Raw genomic sequence first — 21,558 nt, forward strand, 5'->3', positions numbered from 1 at the left:
CGGCCCATGTGAGATGTTGGGATCCGTGTGTGTGTGGATCCATACTGCTGTTGAAGATTTTGTGACCCTGAGAAATCTCATGCTGGAGCGAGACGGCCCATGTGAGATGTTGGGATCCGTGTGTGTGTGGATCCGTGCTAGACCCATGCCGAGAAGTCTATCAAGGACTGTTCTCCCATGGGGAGGGACTTCCATAGGGAAACAGGGGTGAACTCTTAAGCCATTACCCCCTATAACCCTGTGGAAGAAGATCCATAGTAAGCAAGTCTCCCCTTGCAAGCCTATGGAAGGAAGACCCTTCGGGACCTGGGTAACCCCCAGCCTTCAGTCTTAGCCCAGGAGGGGGGTAAGCCTAGCCCTGGAAGCCAACACAGAGTGAGAAAGAGAGAGAAAAAGTTCCCGCTGCAACAAGAATACTGCTGCTACTGAAGATCTATTACTAGAGAGAGAGAACTGGAACTCCAAAAATAGAGAATGAGACTACTTCTTCTCCTTGGACTAGTATAAAAGGGGAAGAAGTATTTCTGTAAATATATAACATTTCAACTTAAGTAAAAATTGTTGTAGATATAGTTGTTTAGTTTTTAATTTATTAGTAGTTTTTGCTTTACTAGTAATAAATGTTTATACTATTTTCCCCAAATCCTGTCTCTCTTTTGTCTGCAAAAACCTTCTCTCAACTAGTAGTAATTGTGTGGGGGGTGGAAAGCAAATTGACCCAGAGCAAAACCACGACACCAGCACAGAGGAGGGGTGACATGAGCTGTCCCTGCAGCTGCCCCAAAGCAGGCAGGAAACCTCCTGCTGCCCTTCCTGCTGCAGCCAAAGGCACTCCTGGGCCCAGAGCTGGGATCAGGACACAGGGAGGCCAAATCCCAAGGGAGGCCCCCAAAGACATGACAGCCTTGGGAATTGTTGGAGGCAGCATGTGGGGGGAACGTTTTGGATCTGCAGGGGCTGATATTTAAGGCTCTGAAGCTCCAAGCACTCTGGGTTCCCATCCCCATGGCACTGCCCTGGGCCGTTGGAGAGCCCAAAGCCCAGCGAGGGATCCTTGCCCTGCCCAGGTTGCTGCTGCTGGCAGCGGGCACTGGCCCACGTCCCCCACTCAGGGCACATGTGGAGTGGGCAGGGCAGGCTGTGGTGGGAGGGGCCGGGGGGTTTGGTGTGAGGGTGCTGGTGCCGGGGTGCCATGGGCCCCATGGGTGCAGGGGCCTGGAGGGAGTGCAGGGTGTGGGAGCCATGGGTGCTGCAGAGAGTGCCAGGGGAGGCGATGCTGGGAGGGGCAGGGTTGTGGGTTCCCAAGGCTGTGGGAGCAGGGAATGAGCACGGGGGTGCCCCGGGTGATCATGATCCTTGGCCCAGACCTCTCCTTAATTTGGAAAAAAAGATTTGCTTTAGGAAGAAGGGTTTTTTGCACTGAGGGTGTTGAAGCACTGGCAGGGGCTGTGCAGAGAGGCCGTGGATGCCCCATCCCTGGGAACATTCAAGGCCATCTTGGACAGGGCCCTGAGCCACCAGGTCTGGTGAAAGGTTGTTTCCTCGAATGTCTGTCAGTCTGTAAGTCTCGCTGTTTACTGGATCTGAGCATTGAACCTACAGGATGTGCAGCTTTATCCCAGTGAAGGTACAGTGCCATTCCATGGAGGCAGCAAGCCCCCAGCTGAGTGGGAAGGCATCCCCTATGGGGATGGAGTGGGACAGGGAGCCCTCTCTGAGGTTGTGCTCCCTGCTGCAGGGTGTCAGAGACATTGAGGAAGCCATGGATGTGGACATAGATGGAGATCTTGAAGAGAGTGTGGAGGTGGAGATGGAAGAGTATGTGGAGGTGATGGAGGTGGACATGAAAGAGGAAGAAGAGATGGAAATGGAAGAGGAAGGCGAAAAGGAGGAAGACATGATCCTGGGATGAGGAGAGTCCCCCAGTAGCAGGACAGGCCCGTCCTGGCCATGCCCTTCCCCAGGGACAGGGGGTTACCTGCCGCCAGGCTGGGGCTGCACTGGGTGGTCTCGCTCAGGGACATGGTGCCCCATGCCCGGGATTCTGGCAGCACAACCCCCACCCTGGCCTGCCCTGCACCTGCTTTGGGCCAGAGCTTCTGGGCTTCAGGACACTCTGGGGAGCCCCTGAAACTGCAGATGAGAAGTGGGGCAAAGTACGCCCAGATGATTCAGCCCAAAAACCTCCAGTGACACCCCAACACCCTGGGGTGAAAGTCCTTCCTAGGTCTGTCTTTTCCTCAACCTTTCCTCAAAACTGTTGCATCTTCTGGGCCATGTTTCTAAAGACACAAGCATCCATCCCTGCAGAAGCCAGAGTGCTCCCCCAAGCACAACCAGCTCTCCATCCTCTTCCAACGTGGCTCAAAGTCCCACTTAGAGTCCCCCAGCCCAGTTTCAGGTGATTCGTCCCCAGGAGAGCCCAGACAAGGAGAATGCCAAGAGCCATGTCCCAGTGCTCACTGCTGCATGTCCTCCCATCAGCCTGGAGCTGCTGGCCCTCGGGGCACATGCAGTGGTAGGAGCCCTCCGTGCTCACACACCTGAACTCGCAGCCATGACCCGTCCTGTTGCAGAGGTCGGGGGCTGGAAGACAAGCCAAGGGCATGGGGTGATCCCCACTCAGATGGGCTGGTCTGGGAACAGCCCTTCCCCTGGGAACAGGCCAGGACATAAAGGCATGTGCCACACACACAGCCTGTGCTGTGTGCCACGCTGGCACCCACCCCTGCAGGACTTGCCGTGGGGCTGGAGCATGTACCTGCTGCGGCAGCGGCAGCAGTGCCCGTGGGCAACGCTCACACACTCGTGCTGGCAGCTGTGGTTTCCAAAGCTGCAGGAATCCATCACTGGCAAGAGAAGGAGAAGCCATGGCAGAAAGGGAAAGACAAGGGGAGAGGGAGAACGAGGGTCAATGGAAGAAGGGACAGGGAGGGAGACCATCACTTACTGATGCAGCTCCTCTTGCTCTGGCCGAGGTATAACCTGGCCGGCAGCGGCACGAGTGCGACCCCGAACACTGGCACAGCGGTGCTGACAGCCATGTCTCCCATCTGCACAGGCATCCATGGCTGCAGGGGAACAGGACACCCATCACCCTCCTGTCCCAGCCTCCCTGGGACTTCTCCAGGGCTTCAAAGCAGCTCCCAGCACTGTGAGACAAGCAGGGAAAGTCCTGGTGTGGTGACCAGGCTGACTGACACAGCTTTGCACTAAAATACAGGGAATAAACACTGTGCTCATCAGTGCTTGGATGTGCATCCTCTGATACACACTGCCCAGACCCCCTCAGATGACAGGCCATATGAGCCACAAGTGTCCCATCCCGGAGGAGTGGCCAGGATTTGGCAACACTGAATGTCCACAGCCATTACAGACTCGGGGAGCAGAGGGCCCAGTGAACAGATCTCCAGGCTGCTGCTGGTCTTGCTAGGTCCTCTGGTGTGTCCCAGCTTCCCTCCAAGGTACCCATAACTACAAGCTCTCTAGGAGAGTTGGGATAATAAAAAGAGTTTTTAGGGAAACAGGTCTTTCCGTCCCCGTTGAGCCTGTAGTCAGGGTTGCACTCGCAGTAGAAGGAGCCAGGGGTGCTGACACAGCTGTGCAGGCAGTTGTGCTCCTGCTCCACAGACATAGAATCAGAGAATCAGATGGGTTGGAAAGGACCTCTGAGATCATCAAGTCGAACCCTTGATCCATGACCACCACAGTTACCAGACTATGGCACTCAGTGCCACATCCAGTCTGTTCCTAAACACCTCCAGGGACGGAGAATCCACCCCCTCCAGGGTAGACCATTCCAATGCCTGATTACCCTCTCTGTAAAAAATTTCTTCCAAATATCCAACCCAAACCTCCCCTGACAGAGCTTGAGATGGAGCCCTCTTACTGATCATTGCCTGGGAGAAGAGACCAACCCCCACCTGGCTACAGCCTCCTGTCAGGGAGTTGCAGAGAGTGATGAGGTCTCCCCTGAGCCTTCTCTTCTCCAGCCTAAACAACCCCAGCTCCCTCAGTCTCTCCTCACAGCACTTGTGCTCCAGTCCCTTCCCCAGCCTCCCTGCTCTTCTCTGCACATGCTCCAGCCCCTCCATGTCCTTCCTGACCTGAGGGGCCCAGAGCTGGACACAGCACTCCAGGGGTGGCCTCCCCAGCACTGAGTGCAGGCCAAGAATCCCTTCCCTGCTCCTGCTGCCACACTCTTCCTGAACCAGGCCAGGATCCCTTGGCCCTCTTGGCCCCCTGGGCACACTCTGGCTCATGTTTAGCTTCCTGTCACTCCACACCCCCAGCTCCCTTCCTGCCTGGCTGCTCTCCAGCCACTCTGTCCCCAGTCCGGGGGGCTACCGGGATTGTTGTGGCCAAAGGGCAGGACCTGGCACTTGGCCTGATTGAACCTCATCCCCTTGGAATCCCTCCCAGGAGTTTCCCTTCTCTGGTGTCTCCACTTTGGGGTTCTGGGATTCCCCTCTGTCCAGGATCCAGGTTGTCCCGCACGTATTGAGGGTAATCCCTGTTCGGAGTCTCCACCCTCTCTGGCCTTCCAGGGCTCCCAGGAATCTCAGGATTGCACCCTTTCCAGTCTCCCCACTTTGGTTTCCTGGGCTTTGCCCCCTCTCCACGGTGCCACTCAGGGATACGGGCAAGTTTGGAGGTGCCAGGGGTCCCTTCTCCCCTCTCTCTCTGCTTGGAGGTCCCGGGTTCCCAAGGGCCCCCCTCTCCTGGGTCCTACCCTCCTTGGGTTCCACTTTCAAGGGCCCGGGGTCCCCCCTCTCCGTGCTCCCCCTCCAGGCTGCCGGGGGTCCCCCAGCTCCGGCATCGCCCGCTCCGCTGTCCCCACTCCGGGGGTCCTCCCGCCCACCCCCGGCTGTCCCGAGGGCTCCCCAAACCAGTTGTGTCGTGTCTGTCCGTCTGTCCGGGTCCAGCCCCCCTCGCCGGCCCCGGGCTGACAATGGAGGCGGCGGGGACTGACCCAGCAACACCAACCCCAGCGCGGGGGGGACCCGCATCCCCCCGCCCACCGCCGGGAACCCACCCCGGCACCCCCAAAAACACCTCCCGAGGACCCCCAACATCCCCTCAAGGGGCATCTGTGGCTCAGCTTTGGGTTCCGGCAAGATCCAAATATTAACCCCCCTACCCACCAGGAAAAAACAACCCACAACCAACCACGAGTTTTGGGACGAGCTTCTTCCTGCCGATTCCCCGCCCGATGGGGCAGGGTGATCCTCTTTCTTTTCCCTTTCCCCCTTTTCACGTGCTCCGTCCCAGTGGCCGCACGCGTGGAGCTCTCGGGTGGGTGAGCGGGCGGGGGGGGGGGGGGACACACGGTGGGAAAGGGGGGAGAGGGAGAAAAGAGGGGCTGGGACCCCCAAAGGGAGCGCGAGGGGCGGTGGGTCACCCCCAGACGGAGCCGGGTAGGAGCCGGGGTTTGGGGGGACGATGCGAAAGGGACAGGAGAAGGGGGATAAGGGGAGGTGGGACAGCGGGAAAGGGGGTCCCTCGGGGTCCTTTGGTGTCCCCATCCCTTGGTCCCTGGAGAGGGGGCAGCCTGGAGAGAGGAGACCCCCAAGCCCCCTGTGCCGAGCCCGCGTTCGGGGCCGTGCTGTTGGTTGTGAATTCCCCCGGGGATCAACAAAGCCCCGCACACGTGGCCGCAGCTCTTGTGTTTTCTTGTCGACAGCACTCGCAGGAGCTCCCCCCACACTGCCCAAGCGCTGCCAGGCGCTGGCTGCCAAGGCCCAGCAGAGCCCCCCGATTCCCCCAGTGCCCCCCAGAGCTGCGTGCGGGGGGTGGGAGAGAAGAGGAGAGCCGGGCTGGGCCCGAGGCAAGGTCGGGAAGGGCACAAGGAATGGCCCCGGGGCTGGGCTGGCGTTGGTGTTGCCGCGGGGCTGGGCCGGAGCTGGGAAACAGGGCCGGAAGCGAGAGGAAAGTGCTGCGGTATTGCAGAGCCGAGCCCCGACTGGCTGGGAGGGCTCTGGGGTTGGGAGGTTTGGGGTTGTTTTTTGCGGGAGGGGAGGTTTGGATCCTTCAGGCGCCCAAAGCTGAGGCGCAGGTGAGCCCTGGGGGGATGTTGGGGGTCCCCGGGAGGTGTTTTTGGGGGTGCCGGTGTGGGTTTCCGGCGGTGGGCGGGGGGATGCGGGTCCCCCCCGCGCTGGGGATTGGTGTTCCTTGGTCAGGCCCTTCATTGTCAGCCCGGAGCACGGAGAGGGGGGACCCGTGGGAGCCCGAAACGGGGAGCCCGGAGAGGGGGGACCCTCGGGACCCCAAAGTGGAGAGAGCAGAGAGGGGGAACTCTTGGGAGGGTTATTTTGGGCTGAGTCGTGGGGGTGCTGGGAAAGGGGGTTCCTGGGGGTGCCGGGGCCAAGGAAAGCAGGATACAGAGATTGGAGAGGGGTGATGGAGGGTCAAGGGGGACCGTGTGCCCTGGAAAGGGGGATCCAGAGGTCCTCGGTGTCAGGGAAAGGGGAGTTACCAGGTAGGGAGACACACAATTACAGGAAAGGGGGTGCAGGGGGATATTGATGCACATTTAAGGGGTCCAGGGGGTTCCTGTTGCCAGGAATGGTGGCTCAAGGGGGGACCCAAAATCAAGTAAAAAGGGGAATATAGGGACTAGCACTAGACTGAGTCTAGAGGGTGCCTGTGCCCAGGAAAGGGGGATCCAAGGGCTGGGAGAGGCAGGATGACCGGGAAAGGGGAGGCAGGGGGGTCCTGGAATCAAAGAAAGGTCAGTCTGGAGGCTGGAAAACTGAGAATGGCCTGGCAGGGGGTCCCAGTGTCCGGGAAAAAGGGGTGCAGAGTGATCCCAATAATATTAGGGCAGAACTGGAGGAAACAATGGGATGAGGCTCCAAAGGGCTGATTTTCAGCAGCAGGAAGGCGGGGAGAGGGCAGGGAAGTGCCCCCAGGGAATGGGATCCCAGAGCAGATCTGCTGGTCAGGGCCAGAGTGGGAACTGGGAACAAGGAGTTTGGGAATGCAGAGCAGCGGGAGGGGGGTTGCCCTGGCCATCCTGAGCTTCCCAGAGCCCAGTAACTCCCAGTATGAGCCCAGTCACCTCCAGTATGAGCCCAGTTGCTCCCACTAGATCCCACTTGCCCACAATATGGTCCCAATTTGCCCCAGTGTAGTGCCAGTAACTCCCAGTGTGAGTCCAGTATGATCCCAGTCTCCCTCGGCAGGGTGCCAGACACTCCCAGTTGCCCCCAGTGTAGTCCCACTCACTCCCAGTAATCCCAGTTGCTGCCAGTGTAGTCCCACTCACCACCAATGTGGTTACAGCGACTCTCAGTGTGGGCCCAGTTTCTCCCAGTATGATTCCAGCTGCCCCAACTGTGATCGAAGTCCCCCCAGCATGGTTCCAGTATCTTCCAGTTGATCCCAGTTTGCTCCCAGCATGGGCCAAGAAGCTCCCAGTAATCCCCAGTAAGGTTCCATTCACACCCGCTGTAACCCCAGTCACTTCCAGTATGATCCCAGTCACCTCCAGTATGATCCCAGTCACTTCCTGCCATTCCCAAAATGAACCCAGTATCATGCCACTTCCTTCCAGTCACTCCCAGTTTGATCTCAGTTCCCTTCAGCGTGGTTCCACTTGCTCCCAGTATGAAACCAGTCATTGCCAGTTTGATGTCATTTAATCCCAGCATGGTCCCAATGGCTCCCACTCAGCCCCAGTATGATGCCAGTCACTCCCAGATACTCCCAGTATTATTGCAGTCACTGGTTCCAGTCACTCCCAGTATGATCCCAGTCTCCCCCAGCATGCTCCCAGTCACTCCCAGTAACTTCCAGCATGATCCCAGTTGCTCACAGCCACTCCCAGTCAACCTCAGTGTGGTCCCAGTCACTCTCAATTTGACCCAGTCACCTTGAGCATTGTTTCAGTTGCTCCCAGTCTATCCCAGTTGCCCCCACCATGGTCCCAGTTTCCCCCAGCCTGCTCTTTGTCCCTGCCAGTGTGATCCCAGTCCCTCTCAGTATGATCCCAGTTGCCCCCAGCATGGTCCCATTTGCTTCCTGTTCCTCCCAGTGGGCTCCCAGTTGCCCCTGGCATAGTCCCAGTCACTGCCAGTATTGTGTTCAGCTCTGGGCCCCTCAGTTCAGGAAGGATATTGAGGTGCTGGAGCGGGTCCAGAGAAGAGCAACGAGGCTGGTGAAGGGACTTGAGGACAAGTCCTATGAGGAGAGGCTGAGGGAGCTGGGGTTGTTTAGTCTGGAGAAGAGAAGGCTTAGAGGTGACCTCATCACTCTCTCCAACTACCTGAAGAGAGGTTATAGCCAGGTGGGAGTTGGTCTCTTCTCCCAGGCAATCAACAATAGGACAAGGGGACATGGGCTCAAGCTCTGCCAGGGGAGGTTTAGGTTAGATGTTAGGAAGAAATTCTTTACAGAGAGGGTAATCAGGCATTGGAACGGCCTACTCAGAGAGGTGGTGGATTCACCATCCCTGGAGGTTTTTAAGCAGAGATTGGATGTGGCCCTTAGTGCCATGATATAGTAATTGGAGTTGGATCAGGGGTTGGACTTGATGATCTTGGAGGTCTTTTCCAACCCAATCTATTCTATGATTCTATGATTCTATGATCCCAGTTTCTCCCAGCAGGTTCTCAGTCACACCTAGTTGCCCCCAGTATAGACCCAGTCACTGCCTCTTCCTGCCAGTTGTCTCAGGCATGGTCTCAGTTGCTCCTCATTTGATCCCAGTCATTCCCAGTATGGTTACAGACAGTCCCAGGATGGCCCAGGTGGCTGCAGCATGCACCCAGTCCTTCCCAGTTACTCCCAGTTGCTTCCAGCATGATCCCAGTTTCTCTGAGTTGTTTCCAGTAGCCCCAAGTGTGGTTCCAGTTGTGGTTCCAGTGCCCCCAGCATGGTTCCAACCTGATCCCACCTGCCCCCAGCCTGCTCCTTGTCACTCCCAGTATGATCCCAGTCTCCCCCAGCTGCTCCCAGTGTGATCCCAGTATAACCCCAGCTGCCCCCAGCATGGTTCCAGTGTCTCCCTGTTCCTCCCACTGGGATCCCAGTTGCACCCAGGTGCTCCTATTCTAGTCCTAAGCAGTCCCAGTAGGACCCCAGTCTCTCCCAGCATAGTCCCAGTTGCCCCCAGTGTGGTCCCAGTCATCCCCGGTATGGTTACAGACACTCCCAGCATGATCCCAGTGTGACCCAGTCTCTCCCAGTACGATCTCAGGGTGATCCCAGTGTGTCCCAGTGGCTCCCAGGATGAGCCCAGAGCTCCTGGAAGACCTGGAGGCCCCACCCAGGGGAGGTCCCTGCAGGTTCTGCAGAAGAGCCCCAAGGAGCCAAGGTCCCCCCAGAGCCCCCCCAGGCAACAGAAGGTGGTGACAACTCCCCAGCCCGGGGTCCCGGGAGCACCGGGGGGTCTCCAGCCCGAACCCCCAGCAAGGAGCTCCCACTACTCCTCATGCTGCCTCCAAAATCCCTCGGGATGGGATAGGTTTGGGGGGAAGGGGGGGACAAGGGTGGGCGCTGGACCTGCAGGGAGGAGGAGAGGGGATGGAGGACGAAGAGGGGAAGGAAGAGGAGCCTCAGAGTGGGGAGAGCAGAGAGGGGCTCTCTTGGAGCTGGGGGACCCCCAAACCCTGAAAGAAGGGCCTGGAGAAGGGGGTACCCTTGGGAGCCCTGAAACACTGAAGTGGGAGCCTGGAGAGGGGGAGCCCTTGGAGCCCCGGCAGTGCAGACAGGGAGGAGCCTGGAGAAACAGGAGCCTGGAGAAGGGGAAGCCTCGGCAGCCTGGGGAGAGGGAGTCTGGAGAGGGGAGAGTCTCAGGACCCTGAAGAGACCAGAGAGAACAACCTGGAAAGGAGGGAACCTCAGGACCCCCATTAGCCTGGTCAGGGGGGGAACCCAGAGAGGGGGAAGCCCTGGGGGCCCAGAACCCCCAATCAGAGTCAGGGGAGAAGGGATCCCTGTGACCCTCCCAACCCCTGGTATCCCTAAGCGAGGGGACCCTGGAGAGGGAGGTCCCCCAGAACACTGAAGTTGGGGGATGAGGGAGCCTTGGATTCCTGGGACCCCCAGCAGCCTGGAGAGGGCAGGGACCCCATAAAGGGGAGACCCCAAATACATACAGGATTCCAAGCAGCCCGAAAAGGGGGGACTTCCAGAATCCCAAAGTGGAGAGACCAGAGAGGACGAGCTCCTGGTCTGGGGTTTTTTGGGCTAAATCACGGTAGTTTGGGGGTTTTTATGGTCCCAGGATGCCCGGTGAGTTCTAAAGATGGACTTGGGCAGGAGGAACCCCCAAACCAACGCGCTCAGCCCTTGTTTCCCCCCAGCTGGATTTGTCCTTCCCAAAGCTTGGATGGATGGAGGAGGAGGCTGCGAGGAAGAGGAAAAAACTGCGGGCCCCCCAGGCAGGTGAGGAGGAAGTCAGTGCCCCTTTGGCCCTGTCTTGTGGTGCCTGTGGGGATCGGATCTGGGGGATGTCCTTGACCTTCCCTCTGGGCCGGAGGCAAATCCCCTGCCTGTCCTTCTTCCTTCCTGCCCCAGGCCCCGAGCTGAGGACGGAGAGCACAGAGGACAAATCCCCCCAGCAGAGCCTGGTGGGAGAGGCCATTTTGAAGGGCTCCCTGGTGCAGGAAGGCAGTGGGGAGGAAAAGGCCCAGAGATGCCCCCGGAGGAGGGGCTGCAAAGCCAGGCCAGGGCGCTCTGAGGAGGAAAGACCCGACCTGTGCCAGGAAGGCGTCCGGAGCTTGAACCAGAGCTCTGAGCTGGTGGTCCCTGAGCAGCCTCCCAGCAGGGAGAAGCCCTTCAGGTGCTTGGAATGTGGGAAGAGCTTCAGGGAGAGCACCAAGCTCCTCAACCACCAGCACATCCACACTGGGGAACGGCCCTACAAGTGCTTGGAATGTGGGAAGAGGTTTCAGACCAGCTCAACTCTCCTCGTGCACCAACGGACACACACAGGGGAGAGGCCCTTCCGCTGCACCGACTGCAGGAAGGGCTTCAACCAGAACTTCACCCTCATCACCCACCGGCACATCCACACCGGGGAGAGACCCTACAAGTGTGGTGAGTGTGGGAAGAGCTTCACCTGGAGTTCTGTCTTGACCTATCACCAACTGACCCACAAGTAAGAAAAGCCCTAAAAGTGCCCAGACTGCAGGAAGAACTTCGGCCGCTGCTCCCACCCCGAATGACCCCCCTGATGGTGAGGCAACCCCTGGAGTCCAGTGACTGTCAGTCCATCCCTTTCTACCACAAAGGACCAGTCCCCTTTCCAAGGGGCAGGTTTTGCCAACAGAACCCTTCTTTGGGGGTGTGTGGAGATTCCTGCCTTGGCTGGGGACCCCCAAGGTCACTGCTGGAGGTTGAGAGCAGAGATCTCGCCACGAGCGTTGGTCTGGGGGAGTTCCATCCACCTCTAATGAATAATTCTTGCTTTGGTGCCAGCTTGAGTAGAATTGCTTCAACAGCTTTGTCCTATCTTATACTGTACTACTGGTAGTTTTGGTGTTTCTATTGTGCAGTAAATAATTCTGATGAAGATCTTTTGTCTGATCATTTGTAACCCTAAATAATTAATTTCTATCAATAGATGTGATTTGCCATCCTTAAAACATGGGGGACAAAAGTGATTCAGTCCCACCTCTGTAATTCCTCTGAACTGAAAGTGTTGGCATAACCCAAGGTTGAGATTGGATCCAACAGCCCCAGCACCCCACAGTACATTGGGAGCTTAGGGGGACCACCTCCCTTTTGTATATCTTCCTGTGCCCAAACACCCCATGGGACTGTCAAACCTGCGAGACCACCCTCACTTTTCCACCCTTCTCCCTGTTCCTCCCACTTTTCCATAGTCCCCTGTTATAATATAATCTGCTTAAATATTACAGAAAGAACTTCAGATTCGAATATTCCCTTGAGCAAAACTAAAATTCACACAAGTTATCTGTTGATACCAAAAGGTGATTTTATTAATTGCTAAGAGATGCGAAGAGAAAGAGGAAAAAATAAGAAAAGGTTGGAAAACGCTAAGATTATTTCTAGATGCAGAGAAAAGATACCACTGAAAACTACCTTTACCTGAGCTGGTGTGTGGGGTAGGGGAGAAGCAATTTCTGCCTTTTTTTTCTCTGTCCCTGCAGCTTTTCAGTGTTATCTCTTTAGCTGCAGGGGGTCTGGTAGCTTTAGTTCTCTGCAATACACCATGTGTGGTTTCACCACTCATGCCCCTGTCCCAGGCTGTGCAGGGTCTCAGCTCAGCCGAAGCTTTGGGCCCTCAGAAATATGGTCAGGCTGGAAGGATAAGGTAGAACTCCCACATGTGGCACGGTGGTCTCAGCTCTCTCCAGGCTGGCACAGTTCCAGTCTCCGGTGGCAGGCAGGCAGCACGCGGTGCCGGAGAAAAGGGGAGGGGAGGTGGGCAGAGATTCTTGGCTACAGTCACCAGTTCTCTCTCCCTGATTTTTTGAAATTTGTCCTCAACATTTATAGTGTTCAAAGGAGGTTGAACGTGGTTTCTTGGCACGTAGCTAGTTCAGATGTTGGAGGAGATATGATAACCATTAACAATGGCAGGATCTTTTGGCAGGAAAATTGCCGTAGGAAGTCCTGGTGAGAACTTCTGGCAGAGAACTGACAGAGATTGTTTGATAGGAAGGTTTTGCCAGGCAGAAACAATGTTTGGCATTTCTATACTAACTGTGTGTTACAGATGGTTGCCATGGTAAGTGATGTAACTGGGAATGCATAATGGTTACCATGGTAACTGACCCTAGTGATGGGAATGCATGATGGTTGCCATGATAACTGCCTGTAGCAATGGGATAGTATCATGGTTGCCATGGTAACCAACTTCACAATCAGAATTCATAATGGTTACCGTATTAACCGACCCTAGCAATGTAAATGCACAATGGTTACCATGGTAACCCACATCACAATATGAATGCATTATGATTGCCATGGTAACCAAGGTATCAATGGGACTGTAAAATGGTTGCCATGGTAACTGACGGTAAGCATAAGAATACATAAGAGTTTCCATGGTAAGCGACAAAACAATGGGAATGTGTAATGGTTACCATGGTAATCTAGGTAAAAATGGGAATGCATGATGTTTGCCATGGCAAGAGAGGTCACAATGAGAATACATAATGTTTACCATGGTAATAGAATGTAACAAAAGTTTGAGGTCACAATGAGAATGCATAATGGTTGCCATGGTAACCACTTTAACAATAAGAAAGCCTAATGGTTGCCATGGTAACCGCTTTTAAGAATGAGAATGCATAATGGGTTCCATGGAAACTGATGTCAGTGAGAATGGTTAATGGTTGCTATGGTAATGGACGTCACAATGCGAATGCATAACGGCTACCATGGTAAATGACGGAACAAAAGGAATGCATAGTGGTTGCCATGGTAACAGATGTAACGATGATGCATTATGGTCGCAATGGTAACTGACATCACAATGAGAATGCATAATGGTTGCCATGGTAACAGATGTAACGATGATGCATTTTGGTTACTATGGTAACTGACATCACAATGAGAATGCATAATGGTTGCCATGGTAATGACATAACAATAAGAATGCATAATGGTTGCCAAGGTAACCAGCTTAAAAATGAGAATGCATAATGGTTGTCTTGGTAACCGCTTGTAACAATGGGAATGCATAATGGTTGCTATGACATTCGACATCACAATTAGACTACATAATGGTTGCCATGGTAACTGCTTGTAACAATGGGATTACATAATGGTTGCCATGGTACCCAACAAAACAATGAGATTGCAAAACAGTTTCCATAGTAACTGCTTTTAAGAATGAGAATTCACGATGATTGCCATGGTAACTGACACAACAATAAGAATGCACAATGGTTGCCACGGTACCTGGCATAGTGATTTGAATGCATAATGATCCCATGGTTACTGATGTAACAATACTAATGTATAATGGTTACCGTGGTAATCGACCTAAACGATAAGACTACATAATAGTGCCCATGGTAACTGAAATAACAATGAAATGCGTAATGGTTGCCATGGTAATGATGTAACAATGAGAATACTTAATGTTTGCATGGTAGCAACCATAACAATTCGAGTGCATAATGGTTTCCATTGTTACTGATGTAACAATGCAACTCCATAGTTGTTGCCATGATAACCAACTTTACAATAGGACTGCATAATGGTTGCCATGGTAACCGAAAAAACCAATGAGAATGCATAATGGTTTCCATGGTAACTGAGGTAACAATGAAAATGCTATGGTGACGTAGGTAACAATGGGAATGCACAATGGTTTTCATGGTAACCGACTTAGCAATTTGAATGCATAATTGCTGCCATGGTTACTGACACAACAATGCTAATGTATAATGGTTGCCGTGGTAACCGACTTAATCAATGAGATTGCATAATGGTTGCCATGGTAATCGAGGTAACAATGAGAATGCATAATGGTTGCCATGGTAACCGATGTCACAATAGGAATGCATAATCGTTGCGATGGTGTGAGGGGAGTACTTTGGATTCAGATGATCAATGGAGCATAGAGGGGTGAGAAAGTGATTATATTTGCATGTGAAACCAGCCAGAGTATTGTACAATGTAACTTTATTACACAAGTTGACTGTAAGGCTCATTGGGCCTTTAGCAAAGTCAAATGGGTGTCCCCCATTATCAGAGCTGAGTTCCTCCTTGGCTTGGCTCCACTCTGCAAGAGAGATATAAATCCCCTTGAAACACAATGGTACAGGTCGTCCATAGGGCTGAGGAAGGTGATGGAGAGGAAGATGATGTGGGCAGTGGTCGTTGGCCCCTTGCCCTACAGTGGGGCACGCCCAGACTGTTGCCATGAGGTGATGAAAGGGCGCTGTTTGGCTGCCACTCAAGCACCACCTTCTGCTGCGTCCTGGCCCTATGTAGTGTAATGTAGAGCTGATGGAATGGGGTGTCAGCACTGCTGGGTGGAGCGATGCTCACCCTTCCATCCACACTGTGCTGCTCCACGGGGACACCCGCCAAGCACGGGCACCGATCAACCCCTGCAGACCCTGGTAGGCCTGGCCTGTCTGTGCAGGTAAGCACAGTTTATTGATAGGAAGCAACAGGGAAAGCAAACATTTTATATAATTATTTTTTTGTATCCCTTTAATTCCCTTTTTACTAGTTAATGCTGTAACAGAGGCTGTTCATAGTATTGCATGAATGTCAACTGATAAAGTAGTGGTTTTGTATTCTTTTTTTAGCTTTTGATTCTCTTAACTAGTAGTGTTTTTACTCTCCCTGCAATAAAAGACTTTTTGTAGTGTTTGAATGACTGTTGTACTTGTCTTTATTCCAGACATGTATCCTAGCGAACCTGGTACACTTCCCAAGATTGCTGTGCCAGATCCAGAGGGAATTTGCGAGGGGGAAGGAGGATGTGAGAGTAAGAGGAGCAAGAATTAGCAGGTGTCTCCTTGCAGGGACACCTCAGGTCAGGGCTGAATTACTCTTTTCAGACATAAAGGGGAAATTCCTGTTGACTGGTTGGATTCTGACTTGTTTGGTCACAACAGAAAAGCCCGAGTCACTCCCACGGGCACTTGTGGACTCATTGCCCTTCCCTGGGCAGCAAAAAAAAAAAAAAAAAAAAAACCACAACTATATTGGCCTGCAATAGTTTTGAACTGCTCTTTGGGACACAAAAGTCCTTTATTTCCCCCAAACCCAGTGTCTTTGGAAGTATTTTCCCTGGGAAGTTCCTCTGTTGTTCCCCACTAGGTCTGTTTTCTCTTCCTCTTCATCCCCCACCTGTTTATTGCTTTAAAATGCCCTAAACTGCAGCCTGGGGCAAGAGGAGTTTGGGGGTTGGGGACAGTAAAAAGCTCTGCATCAACTAAACCTTACTGAAAAATCAAGTGTCTGTGTGGAAAAAATGATTCTTTCTGTTCTTGCTTTGCAGATACAGGCAGAGGGTTTTTACCTGGAGTATTTTTACCTGTGGAGGAAATACTGGGTGCATTTCCGGGTAATAGTTGGAATTTGTTGATGTCAGGGTTTAGAGAGAGTTTTAATAAGTGTGGAAACTTTGCAGCTGCCAGTGCCCCACCAACAGCATCCACATTCTGTGCCAGTGGATTCTTGTCCTGTTTCTTTGGGTTTTTTCCTTACAAATATTCCACAAATTGCTCTCTAGGATCAGTTTTCCTTTGCTGAATCTGTTAATTTTTCCTTTGCCTTGGGGAATAGTGCATGGCCAGGGAAAGGCTGAGGAAAGGAGGAATTTAGGAAAAACCATGAACCAGGTGGGAAAATGTTGCCAATGTGGGAGGTTGGAGCAGCAACAAGAGGAGCAAGCAAAGGCTGGGACAGGAAACAGGGACCAAAAACCAGCCTTGAGGAGAGGGACAGGGTTAGAAAAAGGCTGTGACTGCGTGGGGGGGAGTTTGGGGGATTGTCAGCTCTTGGTGGGTTTCTATTTGGACCATGAGGCATCCTGGCAAAGCCCCAGGAGGGAGCAGGACGTGCCCAGGCCTGGGAGCTCGGGCTGTTGTCCCAGATCAGCTGGTGGCAGGAGGAGCTGAGGGTCCCCCTGTCCCCTCTGTGCCCCCCAGGGGTGGCAGAAGCCAGGGCACACAGAGTCGACAGGACCCCAGGCTGAGTTGGGCAAACAAAGCCACTCCTGGTTCTTTGAAGGCTGAAATCACCTAAAGCCGGGGAAGGGTAAACGGGGCTTGACTTTGCTGGGAGGAAACTGCCCCAAATGGGGCATTTGGCACTCCCCAGTTCCCGACCTGTTATAAGTAAATGAAATTAGGCTCAAATATAGTAATAAAATTTATTGAAGATTTATGTAAAATATAAATAAGCAAAACAGCGTGCTGGGTGTCCGGGGGGGCCCTTGCTCCACTCACGGCACGCAAGCGCAGTAAGCAAAAACAGTAACTTTTATTCCTTTATCAGTTCCCCTCCCATAGTCACTTTTTATTCTCCTATTGGATCTGAGTTTGCAGGTCTGGTTTTGGTTGGTTTCCCTGCAGGCCTGTCTCAGTTGCTAGGTGCTTTCTTTTCTTTAGTCCTTGAGGCCTAGTGTGACTCTTCAGATGTCCCTCTTGGATACTCTGTATCATTCTCATTCTTCGTTACTTTATGTGTGTGCTATGAGACAATAAGCTTTTTAGAAAAGTAAGATACAAAATACTTATTCAGCAAAGCACAATAATTTGTCTTTTCAGCTTAAGAACTGCAAGCTGCATGACTATCAGCTTACAATGTTGACATATTAATGAACTATTCTGCAATTTACAGTCTCCCAACCTTAACAGAACTATTATTATAATAACATATATATGTATATAAGAATATAACATGCAATACTATATAGGTACGTTACTACTACTAATTTGATGAGCAAATTTAAACTACTACTACCAATTTCTTACAATTCCCCCCCCCTTCATTTATTCATAAATTTGCTCATCAACTCTTTCTACAGCTTCTCTGGCTGCTCTCAACAGAGAAGACTGCTCTGCCTTTATGCCACTGCTCAGGTTTTCATAATACTGCTTGGCAGTGTTGAGCTCCATATTGTCAGTCTGTTCTTCTTTGTTTGTATTGCCACTCATATTCTCATAATTTTGTTTTATAGTCAGGAGTTGTATGTTTTCAACCCTCTCCCTGACAAATTTTGTTACTTTATTAATAATACATGGGCCAAAGGTTAACGCTGCCAGTAGTGTTATCAAAGGCCCTGCTAAGGTAGTTAGTAAAGGTGTCAGCCAGGGGAATTGAGTATGCCAAGAATCAAACCAATTTTGTTGTGTTTCCCTTTTTTCCTTTGCTCAAGTCCATTACGTAATTCAGCCATAGAATCTCGGATGATTCCTGAATGATTGGCATAAAAACAGCATTCTTCCCCTAATGCCACACAGAGTCCTCCTTTTTGTAAATACAACAAATCCAATCCCCTCCTGTTTTTTAAAACTGCTTCAGAGAGGGAATTAAGGGATTTCTCAAGATATGAGATGGATTTTTCAATTCTTGTTAAATCTTCATCTACTGCAGCTCTCAGATCCATTAAGCCTTTATCCTGCCGTACCAGAGACGTAATTCCTGTAGCTGCCCCTGTTGCTCCTAAGCCTAGAAGCATAGCTATGGTTAGAGTAATTGGCTCCCGCTTCTTGATTTTGTTTTTCTGTTTCCCAGTGTTCAAGGAAAGACTGTCTAGGATGGTAAAACATTCGAGGTATTACTGTTATTTGTACACAAAATTCATCATTCTCATTCATTACTGATATTTCTAAACAATGCTTTAGCCCAGTTTTCGAACAAGCCCACCATCCTCCTGTACCCGGTATATTCCACTTATGGTCTGATTGATGTAAATTTGTTATCGTGAGACTGCATATGTCAGATTGGTCTGGGGGTATATTTCCAATACATGTCCCACTTCCACTAACTTGGGACATGGTTAGCCTGATTTCTTTTTCATGCCATTTACATTGTTCAGGAATGTTTTCTTTGCTTAATTTAAAGGCAGCATTTAATCCTACTCCCTCATAAAAAAGGGGGCTGTACATCATAACATAACCAGCATGAATCAGTCATATTCGGTTCTGTCTGATTAAGGGCTCTGTAAGAGGCCTCTGCTAGGTGCAATAAGGAGTCCTCTTTTTCATACAAGATCTTTGTCTCATTATGCTCTTTGGGAGTAGAAATTGAGGATTGTCCTTTATTCAATTTTCCTCTCATTTCCATATTTGGTCCTATTTTCTGGGACTTAGTGGCCACAGTTATTGATTGTTTGATTATTTTTATCTCACCACCAGGATCTTTACTAGTCGTATAGAGTCTTACTCCCCAGGTCCTCCCTGTTACCCATCCTAAGTCTTCAGGCCTTTGAATTTTTAACAACAGATGTTTGCAATTACTTGGAACTTGATTTCCCGAATTCTGGAGGTCCCAACCATAAGGAGGTCGCTTACAACCTTCGAGTCCCCACTGAACAGTGATATACTCATCGAGTGCTTTAGGTTTCCATGCAGTAGCCACAGTAACTACAATAGTTATACCCAGGATAATTGCACTCGGGCTTCCTTGGATTGGACTTGGGGCACCAGTAGGAAGCAATATAAGGTAAGATCCAAAAGTTATAAGGCCCCCCAAGTTGTCTTGTTTTACAAGCAAAATCCACTGCCTTTACTAGGTCACAATTGGTTAGTTCAAATGTGGGGATACCTGTGGTTACCAATTCCTTAATAGTTTTCATATCATCTAATCGAATAATACTCTATTTCCATGGTTGGTGCAAATTTTCCACAGTGGTTTTTACAAGCAGCAAAATCAGAACAAGGATAAAGAATTTGATCATTTTAGTCATTAGTAATGTAATTCTCTAACATCAGTGGTGTCAATTATAGGCAAATAACTCCACTATAGTATCTCTCTGCCTTCCCTTCGTCTACTCCTTTACAGGGAGCAACGGGGTATCACTTCTTCTTGGCAGCAGAGATATTCTTTAGGAGTGTGTATGTAGTTTTTAAATCTTTTTCTTCACCACTGATTATAATTCAAAATGCTATTTACTTGCTAAACGCTATCTGACTGGGGTAAGGGTTCTGTGTGTTAATGTGCAAGTTAGGAGGATTAGTGTATGACTGGTAGTATCTAATTATGGGGACAAACTTTACCACTCGGGCATCAGTAATATACCAGCCTTCCCACTGATCTTGTTCCCAGACCGGGACCCACCTGGTGAAATCTTCTATTACTAATGGGTCATATCTTGTCTCTGAAGTTGTGCTTCTAAGTCTAATCGGGCTAAGCTTCCAGTATGTTAGTAAATTGTACTTCAATGTTTAACACTTTTGTTATTCTATCCCACCGTCTCAGAATGTACACTTTATACATTCACAAATCAACCAACTATAATGTCCAAGATAAGGATGTTTAACATAAGGTATTCCAAGGGGATTAGGAGGCTCTGGGAAATCAATCTCTAATTCACAGCAAAAAGGTAATATAATAGGTGTCCTAATTATCTGATACAGTCCAAATCCTCCAATTTGATTAGGAATCCTCTCGCCTTCGCACGGTGTATAATGTGTTCTTTGTAACTTCTGTTCAGGGGATATCTGAAAGAATTGACACAGACTGGATTTTATATTATTCTAATTATTCATTTACTGGCCTTAATCTTTTTATTGTCATTCGCAGATCTCTGGGTACAGAGGTCACAGTCCACTCAGGAGCATTCACTGGTCCCTTGACTCGCGAAGCGTGAGTCCACCCTCTTTCGACTGTCCGGACTGTTGTATCTGTAGTTAAGAGAACGATAAAAGGTCCTTACCAGCGAGGGGTTAATGAAGACTCTTTCTATGTTTTAATTAATACCCAATCACTAGGCTGAAACTTATGTATTGTCATGTCTAAAGGGGGTCTTTGTGTTACCATCCCCTTCTTTCTTAATTCTTTTCTCCATCTCATTAATTCAACAATGTATTCTCTGAAAAGGACTTCTTCTGTTTTCAGATTTTCTGTTGGAGTCCCAAAGTCATAAGGCATCCCATACATCATTTCAAAAGGAGAAATTCCTGTATCTGTTCGTGGTTGGGTTTGAATATGTAACAATGCTAAGGGTAAACACTTTACCCAATTCATTTTTGTTTCTATCATTAATTTGGTCAAATGCTTCTTTATTTCTCCATTCATTTTTTCTACTCTACCAGAACTTTGTGGATGCCAGGGGGTATGGTATTCCCACTTGGTTCCAAAAAGTTCTGTTACCTCTTTAATTATTTTGGAGGCAAAATGTGTTCCCCTATCCGAATCCACTACTGCCACAATACCATATCTTGGGATAATTTCTTCCAGTAAAATTCTGATTACTGTTTTAGCTGTGTACTGTGCAACAGGAAAAGCTTCAACAAAATGAGTGAGATGATCGACTAAAACTAATAAATATTGATATCTCCCTACCTTCGGTAATTCAGTAAAATCTGCCTGTATCTTTTCAAAAGGTCTTTTTGCTAGTTCCCACCCTCCTTGAACTTTTTCCCTCAATAGTCTTTTATTTACCTTTTGACAAGTTAAACACCCTTCAAGAATTCTTTTTGCTATTCCATAAGCTCCCACACAAACAAATTTGTTTTCAAATTGATCTACCAAAGCCTGTGTTCCCCAGTATGTCTGCTCATGTAGTTTTCTCATTATTTTCTGAGCAAGACCTTTTGGAAGTATTTCACGACCATCTGGCAATAGCCATTTATTGTTTTCTTCTTTTGCTCCGGATTGTCACAGTTTCTCTTTCTCCCGTTCACTGAAACTCTTCGGGACATCTATGTTTCCTGTTCTGAATTGACCATTACTAATAAAGCTGCCCTCTTTGCTTCCCCATCTGCTAAATTATTTCCTCTGACAGTAACCTTCAGTCCCTTTTGATGTCCTTTAATATACACAATCGCAATGTGCTTTGGTTTTCTTAGAGCTTTTAAAATTTCTCGAATTAGAGTTTCATGAATAAGTCCCTTACCTTGTGTATTAATCAGTCCTCTTTCCTCCCATATCTTGCCCTTATGTTAT

The 21,558-nt window shown here is 50.5% G+C and overlaps 1 pseudogene; it reads left to right on the top strand.

The window, feature by feature from the left end:
* Positions 1-11,108, top strand: part of LOC114067192 — a 19,615-nt pseudogene extending 8,507 nt beyond the window's left edge.
* Positions 11,109-21,558: the final 10,450 nt, after the last annotated feature.

This window comes from Empidonax traillii, unplaced genomic scaffold (assembly GCF_003031625.1).
Source record: "Empidonax traillii isolate 1590-97213 ecotype Southwest subspecies unplaced genomic scaffold, ASM303162v1 scaffold878:size255252, whole genome shotgun sequence".
Classification (NCBI taxonomy): Eukaryota; Metazoa; Chordata; class Aves; order Passeriformes; family Tyrannidae; genus Empidonax; species Empidonax traillii.